The 23,634-nt window shown below is 33.2% G+C and overlaps 3 long non-coding RNA genes across 3 annotated transcripts; 2 read left to right on the top strand and 1 right to left on the bottom strand.

Annotated features, from left to right (window-relative positions):
* Positions 1–4,004: 4,004 nt before the first annotated feature.
* On the top strand, positions 4,005–6,125 carry LOC138125643 (uncharacterized). Its single transcript, XR_011157502.1, has 3 exons — positions 4,005–4,333; positions 4,422–4,612; positions 4,963–6,125. It is a non-coding gene; the product is annotated as an uncharacterized lncRNA (long non-coding RNA).
* Positions 6,126–6,336: 211 nt separating this feature from the next.
* On the top strand, positions 6,337–7,511 carry LOC138125637 (uncharacterized). The gene is made up of 2 exons (XR_011157501.1): positions 6,337–6,851; positions 6,905–7,511. It is a non-coding gene; the product is annotated as an uncharacterized lncRNA (long non-coding RNA).
* A 14,550-nt stretch (positions 7,512–22,061) lies between these two features.
* Positions 22,062–23,414, bottom strand: LOC138133199 (uncharacterized). Its single transcript, XR_011160276.1, has 2 exons — positions 22,398–23,414; positions 22,062–22,346 (listed from the first exon to the last, which is right to left on the bottom strand). It is a non-coding gene; the product is annotated as an uncharacterized lncRNA (long non-coding RNA).
* Positions 23,415–23,634: the final 220 nt, after the last annotated feature.

Raw genomic sequence — 23,634 nt, 5'->3', positions numbered from 1 at the left:
TATAATCGATTACTCCAAGTTCAAATGAAATATTTTCAAAATAGTGGCACTTCCGAAAATACCGGAAATCGACGCCATCTTTATTTTTTTTTAATGAAAAGGCCTCATTTTGACCTCACATTTCGATTCTACGTTAAATTTTGAGTTTAGAGCGTCTTTTTGTCAACACTTATCTGTCATCGTTTTTGACCTATGTCATCTTTTTTGCAAAAAAGCGAGATTGCAGGGCTTCATTAACAAATTTATAACTCTTGAACCATCTGAAATAAATAATAGATTTTTTTTAGTTGAATTCCTAAAGACCTGACCGATCTTTTCCGCCATTAGTGAAATTTTTTTAATATTTCATACGCTTACTGAAATTTTTCAAAATTGCTAATCAAAAAATGTCAAAAACTTCATTTTTTTAAATGGCAACCACCATTTGTGACACTAAATATAAATGTAAAATTTAATTCTAAGCCTACTTTTATTAACATTGTGTATGCCTATTCCCAGCCGTTTTGGCGTAATTTCGGTTTTTTGAGTAAAATATTGTTTTTTTTTTTATCAAACAATTGTTTTATTTGAATTTTTATTCAAAAATTACATGCAATAAACAGTAAAAAACAAGGAACTAATAAAAAATAAGCAAATTAAAAAAAATATATTTTCAATGAATTCATTTACATTAATGATAGGGATTGAATAAAATGGTCCGCGGTATCATAAACGGAAAATATATTTTGAAAAACAGTAAACAGTAAAACAAACATATACACACACTCGTCGGCTAGACAACACTACACAATTCTACCAACTTAACTTATACCAACTGTGATCATAGACCAAATATATATTTGGTCTATGTTGTGATTTGGTAACAAACTATACAGCACGTTACGATTAACGTCAAGGCGATCTACATTTACCAGGCCATGACACTGACCAAAGACAGTGTGCTATGGAATGGCCTACCACAGTCTGACAACATTGCTTCACCAACATTTAGTGAAAAAAATCGAAATCCACTAAACCTGTCATTCTATTTACATTTGTCAAATATGAGTGTTCTAATTTTACGACAGTTCAAAAATGCGTAATCGCATTGTAACATATAGTTTAAAACCACCTTAGGGACAGAAAAATAACGGTGCTCAGTACTGATAAAATTTCAGATGCTCTGCTGTGTTCCGGACTGTTGAAACTGTTTGGTTATAAACTAACGCAAGGTGGGCATTTGCAACTTAAATATAACAATTTGTTCTCCCCTTGCCTAAATCCCATCCCATTTCTTGTAACTTGCTTCCCAGTCTCATTTCAATATTCGTTTTTAAAACCAAAATATTTTCTCCGGTGATTGTGTCGTCATTACTAATTTTGATTATTTCTTCCCAAAGTGTAATTTCTTCGTAATTAGAAGTTATTGGAACCGCGTTTGGCACAAGTCGCTTCATTTTGTCCCCATTGATAAATATAACTGTTCCGCTAAAATCTTTAGCACATACTATATATGGCTATACTTTATATATTTTTGCGAATTCTTCACTCTTCGATTTTTAAAATCTATTTCGAAATTGGCTTCATTTCCTCATTTGATGGAAACTTAAATAAAAGTATTTAGCTACCTACGTAATTTGAAGAAGAAGACGCATAATTTGAGTTGCAATTTTGTACGCAACACTTAAATAACATTTTTAATTCAGTTTGACGAATTTGACCCAGGACTTGTCAAAATTTATTTTAAATATCGAATTCGTTTCAAAATTTTTGGAACACCGTAGGTCATGGAATGGCCTATCAGGGAATGTGGCAACACAGCCAGTGTCCAGGCCTGTAACTTAAGACCGCCTTGTTAACGTTTATTTTCTAACAATTAAAATATTTGTTTGTTAATTTGCTTATTTTTTATTGTTTTGTTGTTATGTAATATTTATTGCAATGCTATTTTTGAATAAAAATTCAAATAAAACAATTGATTATGAAAAATAATATTTTATTCAAAAAATTGAAATTACGCCTAAACGGCTGCAAATAGGCATACATAATGTTAATTAAAGTGGCCTTAAAATTTAATTTTACTTTTATATCTAGTATCAGAAATGGTAGTTGCCACTTAAAAAAATGAAGTTTTCGACATTTTTTGATTATCAATTTTAAAAAATTGCAGTAGGCGTATGAAACATTAAAAATATGTCGTTGATAGCGCAAAAAAGCGGTCAAATCTTTGGCAAGTCAGTAAAGTAAAAATAAATTATTTATTTCTGATGGTTCAGGAATTATAAATTTTTTAATGAAGCCCTGCAACCTCACTTTTTTGCAAAAAAGATGACATAGGTCAAAAACGATGACAGATAAGTATTGACAAAAAGACGTACTAAACTCAAAAGTTAACGTAGAATCGAAATGTGAAGTCAAAATGGGGCCTTTCTATTTAAAAAAACAAAGATGGAATCGATTTCCGGTATTTCCGGAAGTGCCGCCATTTTGAAAATATTTCATTTGAACTTGGAGTAGTCGGTTATAGTCAACTACCAATTTTCATGTTAATATGATTTTGGGAAATCAAAAAGTTTCTAACTAACTTTTGTTTTTAGTGTGTTTGAAAGTGTCAGAAAAACGTGGGGTTATGAAATAAAACTGTTGACAGCCGTTTTGGTCGTAGTTCATCGTGTTTTTTAAATTCCTTGCAGCACTTAATGAACGCTCGCTTTAATTTAGCAGTTAAAAGATTCCTTGTTTTTCAAGGCATTTTTATAATTTGATATTTGTGACACACTGAAGGTCAAATTTTGGCGGAAGGTTAGGCCAACCCAGAAAAATGAAACTTATTCTGGGGATTTCTTTTTTTCTGCCAACATAATTCAACAGGTGGTGGATTTTTGATTTTGAAACAGATTATACGGGGTGATCAAGAATGACTGAGTCTGTTGGTAACAATGAAATTTGGCAAATTTAAAATTTACCAACGAAGGTTCATTTTTGTAATAGTATAAACATAACCTGCATAACCAAGAATGTTTTTAATGTCATCTCAAGTTAAAAAATCCGGTCAGTGCGTGGTCAGTGCCTATTACTACACAAAAATCACCAGTATTTTCAATTGTTTCATTGCCAACAGACTCAGTCATTGTTGATCACGCTGTAGTTTATTTTTTAATCAAAGAACCACAACACCGCAATTTACACCCAAAGTAGAGCTGACAACATTGTACACTTTTGACATAGGGTGTAAAATCTCATCATATAAAAATTGAGGTTATTTGAGATATTAGTAGCGCAGCATGTTAATCACGGCCTCCTAGATTAATATGAGACTCGTCTCTTATCCGGCCTGTCGCATTCGATAAATGTCTGTTTTTCAAAATTCCCCATAGAGAAAATAAAATACTATAGAATGAAAAGTCCCTAATACATTTTTGGAAAATCGTTTAGCGCACCCTCACCACACCGCAAGAGGGCGCAAATGTTTTAAAAAGTCAAAACTTTAAAATCAAAGCGTCGTCTGCGCTGATCGTAATAACAAGTCGTGCCAATCGCTCAAAACTCTGCGTCCGGAAAAAAGTCAAAATATCGGTAGATGTCACCACCTCGCGCATAATGGGAAACTGTAATAGTATTACAGAAATTACAGAAGGAAAAATTTATTCAAATTGTCTAAATTTAAATGTCTAGCTGTTTCTAGCGAATACAAATTGATATCACAAAATGATTTGCATTATTGTCATTGAAGTTCTTATTGTATTTGTTATTTTGACAATCAATGACAATTGATACTTATTCGAGTTTCAAACCCTTTTTATACCTAGCTGTTTCTCGCGAACACAAATTAATATCACAAAATGATTTGCACCGATTATGATTGAAGTTCGTATTGTATTTATTGTTATTTTGATGATCAATGACGAATTAACGGTTGACATTTATTCTAGTTGTAAACCTTCCGTGGTTATTACAGTTTCCATTCATTCGCGATCCAACTGATCCAAGTGCCTCTGGTGGCCATTTCACATCGAATGGCACCAGGGGTAGGGCACTCTAATAGACGACCTTGAATCAAGTTTAATATTTTTCGGCCACTACAGATGGCGCTCAGATCAGAAAAAAATTAAAACGTTTGCTACTACCAACACAATTTAGCAATTCCTATGGTTGGTCATCCTGGTTAAATCCCCAATCCGAGGCACTTTCCTAGTAATTCCCAGAATATTGTTACAACGCGTGACGCAATTTAGTGGATAGTGGAAAAAGTTGATTTTGTGTTTTTGTGTTTAATTTTTAAATACTTTTGGACAATTTATAAAAAAATGAAGCCGTGTTGTGTACCCGGATGTGAAAGTATTCCAAGTCGCAGGTAGGCTGTAAAAGTTAAATTTTTAAACTTTGATAATAATCAATCAATGTTTTTCGAAAAATCTTTTATTGTTATATTTTATTTATAGATATTTCATACCAAGAGAAATACGAATTCAAAAAATTTGGATTGAAAGAATCCAAAATCCAAAACTTCTAGGCTTGGAGCCAAAATATGTCGGTAAAAGTTTTGTTGTGTGCGAAAAACATTTTTCACCGATTTGCAAAGATGCAAGAGGACGTTTGTTAAAGAATGCTCTACCTACAATAAATCCACCAGGTATTATCATGTTTGTCCTGATTAATTATTTTTGGCCCTTTTTTACTGAGAAACAATAACGACGAATTCGCAACGTCTAGTCTACACATGGTAAACTTTATCAAGCTGCAAAAATTGTTAATTTGGAATCACATTTGACATGATTATAGTATTTTTTTTTTACATTTAGAGGTCATAAGTAAAGTAAAACTTTTTATAGCAAATGAAAGTCATTATTGTTGTATAGCAAGAGGAAATCTATGTGTTACTAGTCATTATCGTTTCCCAGTAAAAAAAAAATCTACCAGATAGGTCGTAGGTGTGTTTGACTCCCAAAAATTCAAAAAATTTATATTATGTTTGTTTCTCAGGCTTTAAGGAATCTTCCGGGACAGAAGACTGCTTCAGTCACCCTCAGGAAGAATATAAATATGTTACACCTGAAAAAATAAAAGGTAGGTCTGTTTTTATGTGATAGTCAGGCGCGAATCTACCAGAAAATTTGTTATAAACGAAAAAAAAAAATTTTGTAAAACTTCAATTTGTCATTCATACAATAACATTTGAATGTTCAGCAATTTATGATTCGAAAAAAAATATGGAATAAAAACATAGGTATAGGAAACGAAAAGTCCGTAACATGTAGACAATAAGTAGACATAAATAAAAGTAAAACTCTTTCACACCCTCAACATGGCGTATTTTAAACGGAAAACAAAGAAAATCAGTGTATAAAATATCTGCTCAAACAGTACAGATTTGTACATTTTAAGCACACAATAATTCGATAATAGTATATTATGATGCGCTTTTAACGTTGCAAGTGCTTTAAAGACCCTTAAAAGTCTTAAAACGTATGTTATACGCTATTTTTTTTTATACTTGCACTACAATCTGAAAATTATAACAAAAAAGTAAATTTAAATACCTTTTCCGAAGTAATCTGTGTCATTAATTGTTGAGATAGAAATGGTCAATTGTTGTTGTTTCGTTCTCCTGTATATTTGTTAAAAATTGTGTATAAATGTGTAGGTATTTATTATTATTATTATTTAAAATGTAGGTGAATTTGAAAAAACGGGAAATGACATATTTCATAATGTAAATTTGGTTTTAAAATGTTTGTCAATTAATTGTCTACTTGACAGTACCTATCAAATAATTTTTAAACAAATAATGTCATTGAATTATTTATTTATAAACTGACGTACCGTCAAATAATTGTAATCTATTTCTGAAAAGCCATTTTCAAACTATGACAAACATGAAAAGAAACATGTCGGTTTTTTAACATTTCCCTTTTTTTCTAATTGAAATACATACAATGCCTGGCAATAAAAACTAGACATCACTTTTGTGTTACGTCAAAATCCAAATGTGTAATTAATGTTTTTTTGACACTGACATTTAAATGATGGCTTTTTCTTTGCCGGCCATTGTATATGTAGAAACGCCTTGTTTTATGCATTCGCTTTGTTCGTATATCAATTTTTGTATTCTTACTTGTTTTATAATAAATATTGTAACATTTTAACCTTGTTTTGAATTACCACCCTACAATTTTTTTGGAACCAGTGCGTAGTACAGGATTCAATTTTGCCGCCTTAGCAGGATTACAGGTCTCCAATCAACTTTTTACCGACTCTCGGTAAAACTTTTTTTCGGCCACTATAGATGGCGCTGAAACTTGTTACCAGTTTTAACTGAGAGAGTGGCCAATCTATTCTCTTCTTTATCTAGGAATGGCACGACTTGTTATTATCGGCGCGGACGACGATCAAAGTAATCTCAATAATCTAAAAATCAGTCAAAGGATTGTCAATCTTTATGTCACTATCTTGTAATTCAAAATGAGGCTGTGTCACGTTCACAAATAATGTAGTACCGCTGCTAAGATTGCTAAATTTGTTGTTGAGAGAATCAAGCAAAATTTATATAGAAAACAATCAACAAATTGAAAGAAAAATAATACTTCAAGACCAAGAGATTACACCATTATTTGATACACCTCATCTTATTAAAGGAATTAGAAATTATCGGATAACAAAAGATTTGGTTTGGGAAGTAAACGAAGAAATTTTAAGTGTGAAATTGGACCATATTGTGAAGGTTTATCTTTATGATTCAGCGTGGGGCGAATTAATATCCCTCCACAAAATTACGGACATGCAGATAAGATCCAAAAGATGTCCTATGCAACTCAAGTTTTGAGTCGTCATAATCATGATTAATTCAACTATCATGCTATTAGTTAACTGTGGTAATTTCTAATAACATTGTTGTTAATAATCTAATATATATTTTAACTAACAGGTAGAACAAACCTAAATGATGAAGACTTGGGAACTGCAAAAACAATAACTTTTTTGACAAACTCTTTGATAATAATCTGGAGGGAGGAACATGTCGTCCACGTTGCGAGAAACCTCTTGCTTGTGGAGTTTAGAAAAATCCGGGGCACACAAAATTTTGGCAGGAAGCAGTCCTACACTTACGCAATATGTACCTACTTTGGAAAAAAATGTGGATTAAAAAACAGCACATTGGAAGGATTTTTGGATTTATACTAAAATTTAGCAGAAAGTGGCAAGTGTGAGTTTTTTAGAGTTTGTAAAAAATGTTAATAAGATTCATAATATTTTCAAAATTATATTGAGTAACATAACTTCGACCGATAATATTAAAAGCAAAATTTCAACGGTAATTCAAACATAAGTATCTAATGTTAATTTTTCGTTCACTTAAAAATAAAATTGGAGATGTAATTATTGGTAAAATAATTCATTTAACCACATTTACATTAAGGGGTAAAATTTAATTTTAAATGGTAGGATACGAGAACGATAGCATTTAGGAATAATATTTATAAAAATAAAGCAGAACTGTATCAAAGACGGTTGAAAATAAAATATCGAAAGTACCTATTGTTGGCGTTTTAATTTGTTGTGAAAATTTTCAATGATAAAAAATCAAAGGAAAGGTAAACGTATCCAGTAGGCTATGATTTTGCACCGTCACCAGGATAAGAGGTGGCGGTAAACGCTTTATGCCCAAAAAATGTATAGGGAGGGTAGCGTTTTTAAATTCATCAACTTTTTGCGGTGAATTTCAACATTGGTGGACTGTCAATCATAAGTTTTTTTTGTGTTGAACATTTATGTTGTGCAAAAATGTGATGAATAGGGAAACGGATTTGGTGGAAAACTGATGACTGTGCTGACTGGTGTCATGACACCTGAAGTGTAAACATAACCTAAACATTTTTTCATTTTCGGCGACTATTATTATTATATGAATAAATATGTGCGACATTAGTCTTCTTGGGACCATAATATTGGTAAAACGGATTGCAATGCCTTTGGAAGATTCATCAGATGATGATTTATTAACTTCCTCTGATGAAGAAATTATTTTCAACAGAAGAAAGACTCATGAAAAAATTAGAGGATACGTGAATAATGTTGCACTTTTCCAGTTTTTCCCTCGCTTTGCTTTGACATTGACAGTTTGACTTCAACAAACTATTTTGACATTTCCCCCACTATTCGTCCACCAAACAACCAACTCCCATTATTAGCTGCTTTCCATTCAATATCCTTACGCCTCTGGTGCTTGAAGCCTCGTACTTCTCGGAGCTGCTCGAGAGCCACTGACCTCTATAACATGGACCGAGGATGCTATGTTTCAAAAGTGAAGCAAAAAAGTCGGCCATATTGCTAGTCTCAGTTTTTAGTAACTTTCTTTTTGTCCAGTTGTTAACTGAATTCTCTCCTGCGTTTCACCGGAGTAGGGATGGGCCAAACTGTTATTTTCTGGTAACAGGTACAATCTGTTTCTGTTATTTTAAAATAACAGTTATTTTTAACAGGTTCAAAATAACAGTTGGTTTACTAACGCTCTGCTCTGTTTTTATTTACATTTATATTTCTTAATAAAATATTATTTTTCGTTTTTATTTGGAAATGCTTAATTTATTTTCAGAGCGATTATAATATTCCGCAATGCCACACTCAAACACGCAGTAACAGTCCAGTATTCACTATTCAATGAGAAATGAGATACATATTATTATAGGTACCACTTATGTCATTTTCCACAACTATTGTTTTTCAACCAATCACAGCTTCGAATATTCAAATCGATTGTCGATTATTGGGCTAGACGTTGTCTGCTCTGCAGCTCTGCTCTCTGCTTTTGTTGCGTTGCCTGTTATTTTTATACTCTGGTTTTCTGCTTCAGTACCTGTTTACGACATTTCAACTGCGACTCGACTTGTGTCGACTGGTGCCGATGTGATTGTAGTGTTCTGTTCGCTGCTGTGTGATGCGGATGTTTTTATCAAACTGTTATTTTCTAACCTGTTACTTCTAAAAACGAATAACAGGTGGCAACTGCTACAACTAAATAACTGTTGTAAAATAACAGGTTGCTAAATAACAACACATCCCTACACCGGAGTTCACTGACGTTTGACGTTGACACCTGTGGTTGACACTGACTGTTGACTAGTTATAATTGTCCGTTTACTCTAAGGTTATATTGGGGCCGTCGAATTATGCCATTGTGTAAAAGTTGATTTGTCTACAATAGAAAACATTTTGTGATTGTAAACAGCAGGTAAACCCGGCTGGTTGTTTCGTTCAGAGTGGGACTGAGGCAAATTTGTGGAAATATGAATTCCAATTTATAAATTTTCGTTTTTAGAGATTATGTTGAAAAATAAGCTATGAAGGTCTAGTCACAAGGGGGTGTTCTAATCCTATTAAGGAGACCAGTGAATTAACCAGGGCACCATATACTTCGGTTCAGAAAATAATAAAACTAAACATTCTCCCTTAAACCGGACCTTGTACATCCACCCAACAGCTTTTAAAATTTGATTTATTGCAGGGGCGCGTGCCTTCTGAAACCCACACAAAGGGGCAGCTTATTTGGAGGTAACTACTTTTACGGCCCCAATATAACCTTAGAGTAAACGGACAATTATAATAGATATATGGTGTTGTGCTCGTTGTTGGGCATAGATAAAAGACGTTGTGGGAACGAGTTAAATATAACCTAACTTTTACAGTTTTCCACGCCAGTAACCGATATAATTGTTAAGATTCATGTATAAACATTTTTCGTTATACATTAGATTGTTACCTATTACATTTTAGTTGTAAATAATTTATCAAGATCGTCCACCGTAAGAGAGGGGATTATAAAGGTATCGAGAAAAATTCACCATGAAAATAAAAACCTTGTAGAGAAGATGAAAAGTCAAATTCAAAAGGAAAAAGCAAAGCGAAGACTATTGGAAAAAGAATACAGACGTATTAAAAATAAAATCAGGAGTATCACTTTAAAATGTAAAGAATGAAATTATCCTAGCCTTGCAACCCTAGTACAAATTTTATTGGATACAGTTATACACCATTTTGAAGTTGTGTCCACTGTATGGGTTGGAAAATTATTATTTGCAACAGCATTTTTTTCATATTTTTGAAGTTGGCATAAAAACTGAATGTAAAATTTATCGTTGCCACTCCATATAAAAATTTTCAAAATAATAAATAAACAGAACATTGGAAAGGAACAAACATAGACAAATAAACACACTTCGTTTAGTAAGACGACTTAATCCTTTAGAAAAAGATGGCAACAAGTACGCGGCTTCAGCGCTGCGGTGATGTCTGGGCAAACTAACAATCGAAACGGGTAATGGCGGGAATGGTGTGAAATTTAAATTATTCCAATTTTGTATTTTATTTAAACAAATAAATCAAAATAAAACATTTATTCATGGAAATAAAAGATACATTGATATATAAAAACAAAATATGAACACAAAAACAAAAACTATTCCAAAAAAATCACAACATAAACAATAAAAAAAAAGCGTAATTATTATGAAAAAAGTATTGTACATCTGAATAAACAAATAATAAATAAACAAAAATAAAAATTATTCCAAAAAAATCAAATTACATATAATGAAAGGTAACCGACGTACAATACATCACAAAAAATCAGTCTATCATGAAAAATAAAGAGAAATATTGAAATATGAGACCAAAAAACAAAAAAAAAAAAACTATTCTAAAAATCACATAACCTAAATTAAAGCTAAAAGTCTATACACAAAAATGTAGGTAGTAAGGTAGTTATGAACAAATGACGAAAAAAGCTATTTAGGTACATGCTGGAAGGTAGTAATTTTTTTTTTTTATATTTTTTTTCCTATTTGTCTCTTGAAATTCTCTTTGCACATCATCAAGATATTTGTACAAAATTAAATGAATACTGGTTTTTAACAAATTTGTTCTAATTTCACTAGAGTGCGTATTGCACTGAAACCAATTAAAATCAGTCCGTTCTATAACAACCATACGCAGTTTTTGAACAATGTTTGAAATATGTCCAAAACGTTTCAAATAAAATATGACCTTATCATAAATATGAGCTACAAAGCAAATTAATTCTTTGGTTACATATTTCAGTCTCATTTTTTGGTCGTCATATTCCTTAAATTGAGTAAAAATGTGACATGATTCTGGAGTATCCACAAGCAATGAAATGCGACAGGCCGGGCATTCTAATTTTTTAATTGTTTTCACAAGATACCCACAAACATATGCCAAAGCTTGTAGTTCGAAATTACCATTTTCTAAACAACTCTGATCAAATTCTGGTGGATTTAAATGCAGAAGTTCATTTTCTTCATCTTCAACAAGAGGTTTAAAATTATCGTTGTCTGACAAAAAATCTCTTAAATTGTGCAAAATATGCCCCGTATCTTCTTCACAGTTGCGACCTGCTGACCTATTTGAAATTAAATTGTTCAAAATGATAGTTTTTAAAGCAGAAATAAACTGGAAGCAGGAAGGATTGGTGTTAGCGACGCCGTACTGTCTGACTACAGAGAACATATTTTCTAGAGGGTCTTGGTTTAATAATCGCGTGCGCAAAAATTTAAAACCTAATTGTTTACATACATCCCAAATTGCTAAAACACCCTTAATATTATTGATCCATCCCTCTTTACACGGAAGCGTTCGTTTTGAAGAACCGTCTTTTTCAAAATGGAACTCCCACGATCTAATTTTTTCCAACATGCCATTCCAAAATATAATATGTTGTGTTTTTCTTGTTAAAGCTATTCTTAGCGGAGGAACAGCATGCTTTTTAGTAATGTTGCTACTATTGAAGCTGTCAAACAAATCGTTTATATCGTGTACAAACTCGGCGGTGTCGATTGCTTCTGAAGCAAGTCCGGTATTTTGAGCTATCATAGTTTCAATGGCCGCAGCCATTGTATTGCTCAAAGTTTTTGCGGCAATTGAAACTTTCATCTTCATTAATTTATATTTATTTACAAGAAGATAACATTCCCGAATTTTCCTGTTTTGAAACCGTCGAGTTTGGTCAAAACGAAACGCAGAAATTAAATGAGAAAATTTGGCCACCTTGTTGTCTCTATACTTAATTGTGTACCTCGCCAAAGCGTTTCTAATTGATTTAAGTAAATGAGGCGCATCATATAGCGACACAATTTTCTGTTGGTTGACAGAAAAAAAAGGTTCTTCAACATCATAGCTGCTTTCCTGTTTCAATAATTTTAGAGCTCCCCTGTTCGTGGGACCCTGATCGCACACAGTACAAGCAACTATAATTCCTATTAGCTGCAGCTGTTCAATTACTTCACGAATTAGATACCTTAAATCCTTACTTTTAATGCTATCTTTCGTAAAGTAATATGCCACAGGCTGCTTCCAACCTGAATAAATACTTTGGACCATAAATACTAACGCATGGTTAGCACAACTGTTTGTTCGCCCTAAGGTACCTAAATCCTCATATCCAATTATGGAATCGGTCAATTTGCAGTATGTCAAATTTGTAGCTAAAGATATTTCGTCGAACATGACGCTACATAATTTATTAACATTCGACATTTTTGAGACCCTTGTTTTTAATTTTTCAAACAGCTGCATATTGATACCCGTTTGAAATGGCACCTTTTGTAAAAATTTTGAAATAGTCGATTTTGACGGTAGTTTAATGAAACGACTTAAAAATCTATAACACTTTGGTCCCCTCTTATAGAGCGCCAAAGCGAAAACTTTGTTATCGAGCGACCATGACGGATTTTTTCTGTGCATATTGACAAATTGTGATTTTAAGAATGTCGCTCCTGTGGCGTCAAAATGTTTTTCAATGTCTTGTAATAAGCTGCTATGAGACAATGTCTTCAACTTTTTACATAAACTTTTTGAGGATGAAAGAAGCTTATTCAATTTTGAAATTTTTCCTTGTTGTACTCGATTACAATAATATAATTTTCGCTTTCTTGGGGTCAAACTACTTACTCGGGTACACGAAATTTTTTTCAGAATACCGCCATTACGAGTTTTAGATAAAATTTGTTTATTATTGCATGAATCTTGTCTAGGTACAGAGGTAGATGACACACACTTCTGGTTTAATAAATTGTTGTTTATATGAGGTGGAGAATGTATCAGATCGCTATTGAATTGATTAGAATGAACAATTGATTTGTTTGTTTCTGTAGTTATACTAGGTAAACAGTAGGTATGATCATGATCTATCAACAAATTGAAACTGTGATCTAAAGGATTGCTATTTACATGAGGCTGTGAACTTTCAAGTAAACTATAACTAACTTGACTACAAGAAGCGATGGACTTCAGACTTTCTGAAATAGTATGGGGTAGTCTAGAGCTATGTCCTGTTTGCACCAAAGTTTGAACGAATTTCGTAGGAACTGAACCCCGGTGTAATCTTTTTTTCAGTGTACTTACAAAACAATTTTCTGAAAAATGGTCCTCACATATATACATTTTAGAAGCTGAATAAGGAATGGTTTCATTACAGTTAAAATTAATAGCATTAAACCACTGTTCTCTTAAACTTCTTAATTTAGGAAATGTAGAAAAATGCTTGTTTATTTTAGTGGGATTCATATAGTAAACATTGCTGCAGCAAGGTACTTTGCATTTGTACTTATAAAGATCCATTGTATGTGGTATAACCCAGAATCATCCACCGCAAAAAAAAAACTTACATACTATAATAACTAATAGCTATACCAAGATAAATCACCTAATATCTTACACATACACATGAAGGTACACTCTCCATTGATCGCTATTGGCTGCACTATGCTCTCCATCCAATATCTAAAAAATGAATAAAGTCATTTTGGTTTTAGGTTCGAAGACATTTACACTTACAATGTTGGATACAAACTTTCCCATTTGATATAACATCTGGTCTATTGACAGTTGACAAAACGTTTACGTGTAGAACCCGTAAAAGTACCTAAAAACTTTTATAAATACAAAATAAATGTTTATGACTTTAAATAATAATTAAATATATAGTATAAAAAGTGTATTTTACTTACTTAAGAACTAGTCGAGTCCTAGTCTGGTCTCAATGAAATTTAAACTACTTCAAACTTCCAAACAATTTCTCTTGAATGAATGGTAAAATTATAGAAAATGTATTAAAAATTCAATGTTTAACAATTTCGAAAACACGGAAGATATAAATAAAGTGTCAACAGTACCACGTGCTCACGAACACACGATTCACGATGGAAACTAGTGTTGGGCGATTATGAATGATATAATCGAAATATATCGATTATAGCCGAATAATCGATCATTCGATTATGCTCTTCGATTATCATTCGTTAAAATAATTCGTTAGAATGTTTCGAGAAGTCGAGAACTGGATGGTAAAACGAATGATCACTCGATACGACTCGACCCGATCACTCGATACGACTCGACCCGACCACTCTATTACGAGATATTCATTCGGTGGTTCTGTCATTTGGTTCTCATTGTTTTAATCTAGTGATTTTATTTCTTCCCGCATTAGTAAGGGTAGTTTCGTTTACTTCACTAAGATTCCAAAAAAGAACTTGATGTGAAAATTGAAATTTGCGTATCATGAGACCGCCTTGGTATCATTCATAATCGTCCATCCGAATATCACTCGTTATTCAAAGCAACTGCGCATGCGGATCATTCATAATCGGACAATCCGAATGATCATTCGATTATACAAAGCGATTATTTCGATTAATTCGATTATGGAAATATATCGATTATGCCCAACACTAATGGAAACGATTCTGAAACGGGGAACAGCGCAACCCAGACGCGCATGAAAACTTGTTGTTCACTGTGTCCTATGCATTAAACCGTCTTACCACCGTCTTACTAAACGAAGCGTGTTTATTTGTCTATGGCCCACCGTTTCTAGCAAATGGAACGTGGGGTTTCAAGCTCAGGAGCAGCTCCGAACGGTTCTTTTGACCGAATGGAAAGCAGCTATTGTAGATGGCAAAGGTGAATTTTGGTTGAGCCCAACATGAAATTTTTGGTGAATAAAGAAACGTGTTTTCTTAAGCTCAACATAAATCTAACAGTAATATAACAACGTTTTGGTAGAAAACTGATTCCACCGATTGATCCATCGATGAATTTAAAAACGCTCTCGAGTTTGCGTTCTATATGTTCTTATTTTGTCTATGAAATTTCCCGTATAGTATGTCCATCTAGCGGCTTTAATGTGACCCATATATTAGTATATGCAACTAAAAATACGTATGAATAATGACACTTTATATAATAAATTGTCAATTTCAAAAACTAAGTGCAGTCGAAACTTTAAAAAATGCCACAAACAAAGAAAAAATGTTGTATTAGTTCACGACATAAAGTCAACATTTCTTATCATAATCTACCCAATGATATCACTTTAAATGCGGCATGGAAGATAGGACTGAGAGATCATACTGGTAATATCATGAGTGCCGCAGAATAAGCAAGTAGTAAAATTTTACCAAGATTCCAAAATTTAAGGACCAATGTAAATGTTTCAGTCACCTTGCAAGATAGTTCTCTGGAAAAACTAGAAAAGTTGTCTCCATTTACTTATTTGCCAAGTACCAATTTTCAAATTGAGACGGCGGCAACGGCTTTTTTATGTGGCTACTTAATTATGAAAATAACGGAGGCAATCCATGGATGTGATTATTGCTTGTCACATTTACGAGATCCAAATTTGAAAAAGAAAATCCCTTTATTGGAGTTAATGTATTGGGTGATTCAAAATGATTGTGGCCAAGTATGGCAACTATGTACTAAAATTTACGTGGCAACTGTGTGGGTAGGGTAGAGTTGATATTTCTTTGACAGTTCATAGTTGCGCAATTTTCAAAACTGTCAAATCAATGTGTAATGATATCAAAAAAATCAAATGCACGCTTATGAAATGTCATACAAATGACAACTCTACCTCATCCACACAGTTGCCACATAAATTTTCATACATAATTGCCATACTTGGCCACAATCATTTTGAATCACCCAATATTACTAAGATAGAGGAAGGCTAAGTTACCCCAATGATCAATTTGTGGGTCTAGTATAGTTTGGGAATGAGAAATTGGAATTTTAGCTTGTTCACTTGCAATGGGTTTTGGGTAGATTAAACATTTAGATAATAATGAAGATGTACGACTATGAGCAGTTCATTCCAGGGGGAACAAACAATCTGCATTTTACCGATATTCGGCATCCCTTTTTAGGAACTAGCAGGTAGATAAACTTACCACTATCGTAAATCTTCATTATTATAATCTTTACAATCTACCCTAAACCCATTGCAAGTGAAGAAGCTAAAATTCAAATTTCTCATTCGCAAACTACAAACTACAATTGACAATAATTTCAATAGTAGAAATTCTACCAAGCATTCCAAAGGAAAATATAAATATTGTTTTGAAGAATATCTTAGCCTCATATTTTTCGGGAAATCCACTAATTCATGGTCCTATTCATTGTAAAATGTGAGTGAGACACTTATTTAAAAATTAGAACTTCCTGTCATTGTAAATTTTTGTAACTTGGACTCACAGACAAATAAAAAAAAATAATAAAAAAGAAAATTGTTGAAATTAAATTTACCGTTCATAAAAAATGTTTTTGATTTGAGATTTGGAAAAATTGTCAGATGTATATTGCGCGTTAAAACTGTTGAAAAATGTTGAAAACACGTTTATAAAACAATAATTTCCTGCAAGGCAGGCAACCAGTACAACACATAAGCCCCGTATTGTGGCGCACCCTATAAAACAAAAATAATGCTTAGAACTACGAATGCGGCAGGCCGGATAAGAGACGAGTCTCTTTTGAATCTAGGAGGCCGTGATGTTAATAAAGTTAGTAACAACTAATAACAACGAATTTGAGAGTTTAATAAATGTCTTACTTTGCGAGGCATTTTTAATAACACGTTCAAATTTTAGCTACGAGTTTGCGTACTTTCAAGGACATTAAAAATGACAGCCGTTGGCTGGTATAGCTAATAGATATCATTAAATTCCCTAAATTTAGTAAAATTTTATATTTACAAACCTAAATCAACAGGTCGTGGTTCTTTGATTAAAAAATGGACTATAATATTTTTAATTTTTGTACAATGAGGGACATGGAATCCTAGGCAGTCTGTTATTGTCATTTCAAAAAGTGTCAATGTAAATTCACCTTTACTGTCATTATGATTGATATTTTCAAAAAAACTGTCAAATTAACTTAAGCTTGGTTATGAGTAGCTAAGGTATGGTTTAGAAATTTTGATAACTGAATGACACATCTGCCCAGTTTTCCGTGTCCCCAAAAGTAGTCCATTCTTCCTATTCCCCCTCCACGGAATTTGACAATATGAAATTGGGAAAAAGCTTACTATGTAACCTGTGTAACTCCGGAGAATAATTGGTTACCTACAGAAATTACTTTACACTGTTAACAGAATTAGAATGTCGCCTATGCCTACTATAAACATATATATTTATTTGAAGGCCCGATACTTTCAAATTAATAGAATACCCACTTGGAGTCCTGATTTAATGAAGGCTTTGTAAAGTGTATTTTGGGTTGCATTTTTACCTGGTCAGGCTCGTCATCTTACGTGAATAACCCTGTGTACAGGCTGTTTTCTAAAAAACGCCGCAAACCGTAGCTCCGTTACCTACATAGGTATTTATTGTCCGATTTTAATAAACAAAAAAGCAATACAATGGTTAAAAAAACATTACAAAACGGCTTAATTTTTTATTTTTTGCAACATTATTTATTATGTCAAAATAAATATCATTTTGTTTTTTTACAGGTTACGGATCAGCTGTTTAAATCTATAAAAAAAAGTTTTACACGAATGGTGGGTTCACAATCGACTCTTCAACGCCCGCTACGAGGTGAAATTTAAAAAAACACCGATATATTGGCAACCATTTTGATGAGCTTTAAGTGTATACCCCGGATAGGTGAAACGACTCTTGTAAAAGATAAAAAATTCTAGATTTAAATTTTAATTTTTAGGGGTTTAGCCCTGCTTGGTTAAAGACTAATTTTTAACACAATTTTAGTTGTGAAAAGTCAAGTATTCCTTGGAAATTTTCGGATAACCTATTTTTCTGTAGAGTAAAGTGCCTTTTATGTGGTAAATGCGACAAAAAATTATTGAGAGAAGTTGTTTAGAATCAACATCTAGGCCCCTAGACAACATTTCAAAATCATCGGCCAACTATGATTTTTCATTTTTTTTTTTTCATTTAACTTAAGTTTTCAACTTACTTTTATTTAATTATAACTTTTATTTTAATTATAACTTATTAGTTTTAAGCCAGTAACTTGTAGTAATACTCTAAGGGCCAGTTTATAGAAGCGAAATTAAGTTAATCGTAATCAAATGCTAGATTAACTGAACACGTAATCAAACTGAACCAATTGAAGTTTCGGATTAAAATTCGAATTAAATTTTAATGCGCCATTAACACATGAATCCGAAACTTCGATTCGTTCAATCTGATCACGTGTTCAGTTAATCTCGCATTTGATTGTGATTAACTTAATTTCGCTTCTGTAAACTGACCCAAAGGACCAGTTTACAGAAAGGGAATTAAATATTTAATTCGAATTAAATTTTAATGCACAATTAACCCATGAATCCGAAGCTTCGATTGGTTCAACTGATCATGTGTTCAGTTAATCTCGCATTTGATTACGATTAACTTAATTTCGCTTGTGTAAACTGACCCTAAGTGTGATCTTTTAAACTCACAATAAACGAACTGTTAAAAATAAAAAAAAATCATTTGTGAAATAAACATTAAAAAATGAAAAATCATACTTGCCCGATGATTTTTGAAATTTTGTACAGGGTTATTCAAGAGAGACTTCCGATGAAAATTTCGTTATACGAGTATACAAGCGAAACTACCTACAATTTCCAAAAGTTTCTAGATTCCTACATTTATAAAAAGTAGCTCGGTGGCCGCATGGCTGTCGGAGACAGTGCTCCGAGGTCGCGGTCCCGGCGCTAGTGGGTTCGAATCCCACCGAAGGGGGAGGATTTTTTCAAAAGAAAGAACCTCCGCCGAGCCATGGATGTGTGTGTATGTCTATTAGGGGCTGACGGTAGGGTGGTGGAAGGAAGAGCGACACTCTTTCGACCACCACCGCGAGGTCAGCACGGGTTCGAGTCCCGTCGGGAAAAGGCGCCCATGGGTGTATAAATGTTGTGTATGTCTGTGAGTGTGAGGTGGAATGGGCATGGGTGGCCGGGGAAAGTGCCCCGGAGCCCCGTCGCACCACCTGAAGGAAGGAGGATAGACAAAAAGCAATTGGAAAAAGGAAAAACCGCCGACCGAAAAGGTACCGTAAAAGGCGTATGGCAAAAAACGGGAATGGCATTAAAAAAAAATAAATAAATATTTAAATCAACGATTGCTGGCCCTTATATTGTCTGTCATGTCAGTCTTCACATTTTTAACTAATCATAATTTTTCAAGACTTTTTTCATAAAGTACACAAAAGGTGAAAACACGGATATGATTCTCATATATGGACAATGTAAAAAAAAAATGGTGCGCAAGCTACATTTATTTACAGACGGCGACATCCATGTTTGTTGTAAAATAATTTTTATTATACCTGAATCAGAATCCCTGTTTTTGACACTAAAATGCGTGCGAAAAAGGGCCCTTAAAACACTAAAGCTTTTTTCTAACAGTAATATCTTATACTGTTTCCATCGTGCATTTGAGCTCTCATCTTATGTTTCCCATAAAATACGCTTTTCTCAATAAGACACGTCGTCAATAGCCAACGTATCTTATAGAGTCATAAAATACGCTCACACATATTATTCATCAATTTTACAGTAATTATCACAAAAGTGAAAAGTACAATTAATGAATTGGAACTGCCACATTAGCTTCGGGCTCTTGTTCCTAACATCTTCTTCTTTAACTTCTGCTGTTTCATCCAATGCAAGGGTCCGGCCATCGAAAACTGGCAATCTTTACATTTTCTTCAAATGATTCTTGCCGTAGTGTGAATAAACTTTTAATGAAGTTCTGCACACTTACCCCATATCAAGAAAAGCCAAAATGACATCTTCCGCTACCTCCGTGATGCTCCGGCCTTGAAACGAAACATACACCTTTTCGTATGCACTTTTAGACTTCATTGGTAACAAATTGCCCCTTTTTTCTTATTTCTTGTGGAACGTTTTGGCACATTTCAACGATGAAAATTGTTTTTTTCCAAATTTGTTGATATTATTACCATAGTAAGTACCCACGGCAACCTCCGCATTTTGTGTATTGTGACGCATCTCGAATAATTTCTGAATTTATTAAAATTTCTGATAAGATGTTAGTGTTAGAAAAAATCTTGAAGACAACGCATGTTTTATAGTTTAAAAATCTCGATCTATTAAATCCTCGCTCCCTGCGGTCGCTCTGATTTAAACTACATACTATGCCGGCCAGAAAATTTTGGCCGTCATTATCTGTCAATTAAAAAAAAAAAAATTGTAATCCGTACTTTATTGTCATCATGATTACCGTCTTGATTATGAACGTTTTAATTTTAAATTTATAAATAACAGAACCATTGTTTTATTACTATGGATATACCGGGTGGGGCATCGTATACGCGCATGCGAGAAATCGCGACTTCTAATTAAATAACATTGTCGAAATTTTTCACACTTACCTGGTTATTGGTAAGGTACATTTCATAATTTTTTGATCATTTTTAACTTACAAACAAAGCCAAAAAAAAATAAAATGTAAATTTCAACCAAAAAGTCAAATCCTGATTTTATACTGACCTACCCAGATTCACTTCCTATAATTATTTACGAAATCAGCGGATAAAAACAACAATTAGATTTTGAATTAAACGCAATTTTACATTTCAACTTTCAAAATCATTTTTGTTTATACTTGTTACTACTTGTGCTGTCGTAAATTTAGGTGACAATGGAAACTGTCATTTTTATGGCAAAGCTGTAAGTAAGACGGTCAAAACGGCCTGCTACTGGTGAATAGCCCCTTTGTTGGAAAATTATAGCATTTGGGCCATAAATCACGTGTCTGGTTTGCGTTTAAATAAAAAAGCGAATTATTTAGTTAACCAAGTCAAAATTTGTAATTGTGCCACCAGGGTTCGATGCGCTAGCAGATACAGATTCATTTAGTGTAAAAACTTTATAGGTAAATTAACAGTTAATTTCAGAAAACTAATAAAACTGTTACGGCCTTATTTATTAACAAAAAAATTTTTAAAAATTCTCAAATACACCTTATCAATAATTAGTTAGGTATATAAAATTTCGAAAATTTTATTTAATTAGAAGTCGCGATTTCTCGCGTGCGCGTATATCGTTCCAAATGCATTTTCTTTTTTCATTTAGGAATGTATTAGCAGTGTCTCGTGCAAAAAATTTTGTATGTATGACAGGCGTAAAGGGCATTTTTGGCCCTTATCGTGTTAGAGCCCTTGGCTTTGCCTCGGGCTCCGCGGGCCAAAAACGCCTACTTTACGCCCTTAATACATAAATAACTTTTGCGCACTTAATACAAAAATAACTAAACTCGGTACAAGTTGCAAAGACGCACTTGTCATTTGCAACAGCATTTTTTTCATATTTCTGAACCAAATAAAGGCACAAAGGTACCAGAAAATCATAGTTTGGGTTGAATATTTTCCATATACCTATGTACAGTTTTAAAGTAATTTCAAATGACTAATGCCATAAAAGCGCTGTTGCAAATGACAAGTGTGTTTTTGCAACCTGTACCGAGTTTATTTTATAAAATAAAAAACAAACTACAGTCCATTCCATTTAAGAATGTACTAGATGTTGCTTCGAATGGAGAACGTTTCACACTAACGAATGCGGCAAATTTGAAAACATACATTCCAAGCAAAATTAACAAAAAAAAGTTATAAAGGAACTTACGGTAGTGGTATTCTAATAACAAAATTGTAGTTTAATGATCCGTTTGATACAAAAAATCGATAAGTATTGGAGAAAATCAGCAACCGCAAGATGGCGCTGCAAATTGAACGAAATAGGGAAAACAAAGAACAGCTGATTTCATTTGTATTTGGATTTAATTTGCCGGTAACAATTGTTGACATTTTACATTATAATAAATGGTTTAACACAAATTGCAAGAACCACTAAGATCATCAGTTTGCGTTGATTTGTCTACCAAGACCTTTGTCATTGCAACTTTCTGAACCGGCTCTCCAACATTTATGTTTGTCTGTTGTGCTGTTTCTTCATTAACATCAACAGTTGGAGAAAATTTGTCAGCATCAGCAGCGTCATCCAGATCATTTCCTGCTTCTTTTACACCAAATTTAACCTTCACGAACTACAAAAAAAACAACACTAATTGGGTCAATAAAATTTGTTATTGTAGTACCTAAGAAGGGCTACCTATTAGTAACTAGTTTGTGGACATTTTACGATTTTATTGTGAGTACCCACTGGTAAATTGTGAGAGGGAATCACTGTGAGTTTCAGTTGTCCCACTTGACACCTTTTGCTGTTGTGTAAAAAGCTATAATCATCAAAGCTTCACAAAGGTGCCCAAAGGTATAAAATCGGTTGGTAGAAAGTGTTTTGTAACCCCCAATAAAAATATCTCCGAATTTAGCCCGAGTCCCTGAATCTGCTTGCAAAAAATCGCAACATCTGGACCTGCTGCAAGGGGTTTTAAACAGTTTATTATTAGGGATTGATACCCAACTCTTAGGGGCCAATAAAGCAATTGACTCTATTCTCACTTATTTCTAGAAGCTATTTAATAGGTTTTCCGATTTTTAAAACTTCCTGCTTGGTATTTTTTAGAGTTTTTCTTTGGGAAATAACATCATGAAAATAGTGCAGAGAAATGTCTTTGCTCACTAAATATCACCCTGCGGACGGAACAATAACACTTTGAGGTACTCGTCATCACTTCATGCACAATTTATTATGTAAAACAAACGAATTTGGCTATTTTTAGGCAATTGAAATGTATTACGGCCAATACGTAAACATTTGTTTTCCCTGTTTCGTTAGTTCAAAAATTACCACCAGAGGTCAACCACTTCGCTGATTTTCTCCAATAAACCAAAAAATCTATCAAATATCAAAATTTGACAGTAGTATCAAAAATCGAACATTGCCTGGTGTAAACTTTTCTCTCATTTTGACCAATCAACGACGGGAAAATAGTCCCTATGCTATTCTAGACTGCATACTTAAATGGAATGGACTGTAGGTATGTATTAGTTTAGGTTTAGGACATTATACACTGCGTTTTTTATTTCGCTGAACAATGAACAATGTAAAATGGCTATGTTCAGTTCTAAAATGGACAAGTCAATTCATTTGAAATAGGCAACCAAACTTACAGATCCATGAATCCTATGTTCAGTAAAATAAAAAACTCAGGGTATATGTATTTTTATGTGTTGTTACTGTTTTTATAGATAGTTATCAAAATAAAACAACAAAACATCGAGCGTTTTATTTCACAAAATTGATATACAGTCGATGGACAAATAAAACTGGGACAAAAATGACAATCACATAAGTCAAAATTTACAAATTTGCATCGTTTAATTACGGCTTTATCACAAATAGGTTAACTTTGGTGTGACATATTATATAGA

Source organism: Tenebrio molitor, chromosome 1 (assembly GCF_963966145.1).
Source record: "Tenebrio molitor chromosome 1, icTenMoli1.1, whole genome shotgun sequence".
Lineage (NCBI taxonomy): Eukaryota > Metazoa > Arthropoda > Insecta > Coleoptera > Tenebrionidae > Tenebrio > Tenebrio molitor.
The sequence above is the reverse complement of the archived record's forward strand: the minus strand, read 5'-3'. Positions and strand labels throughout refer to the sequence as shown.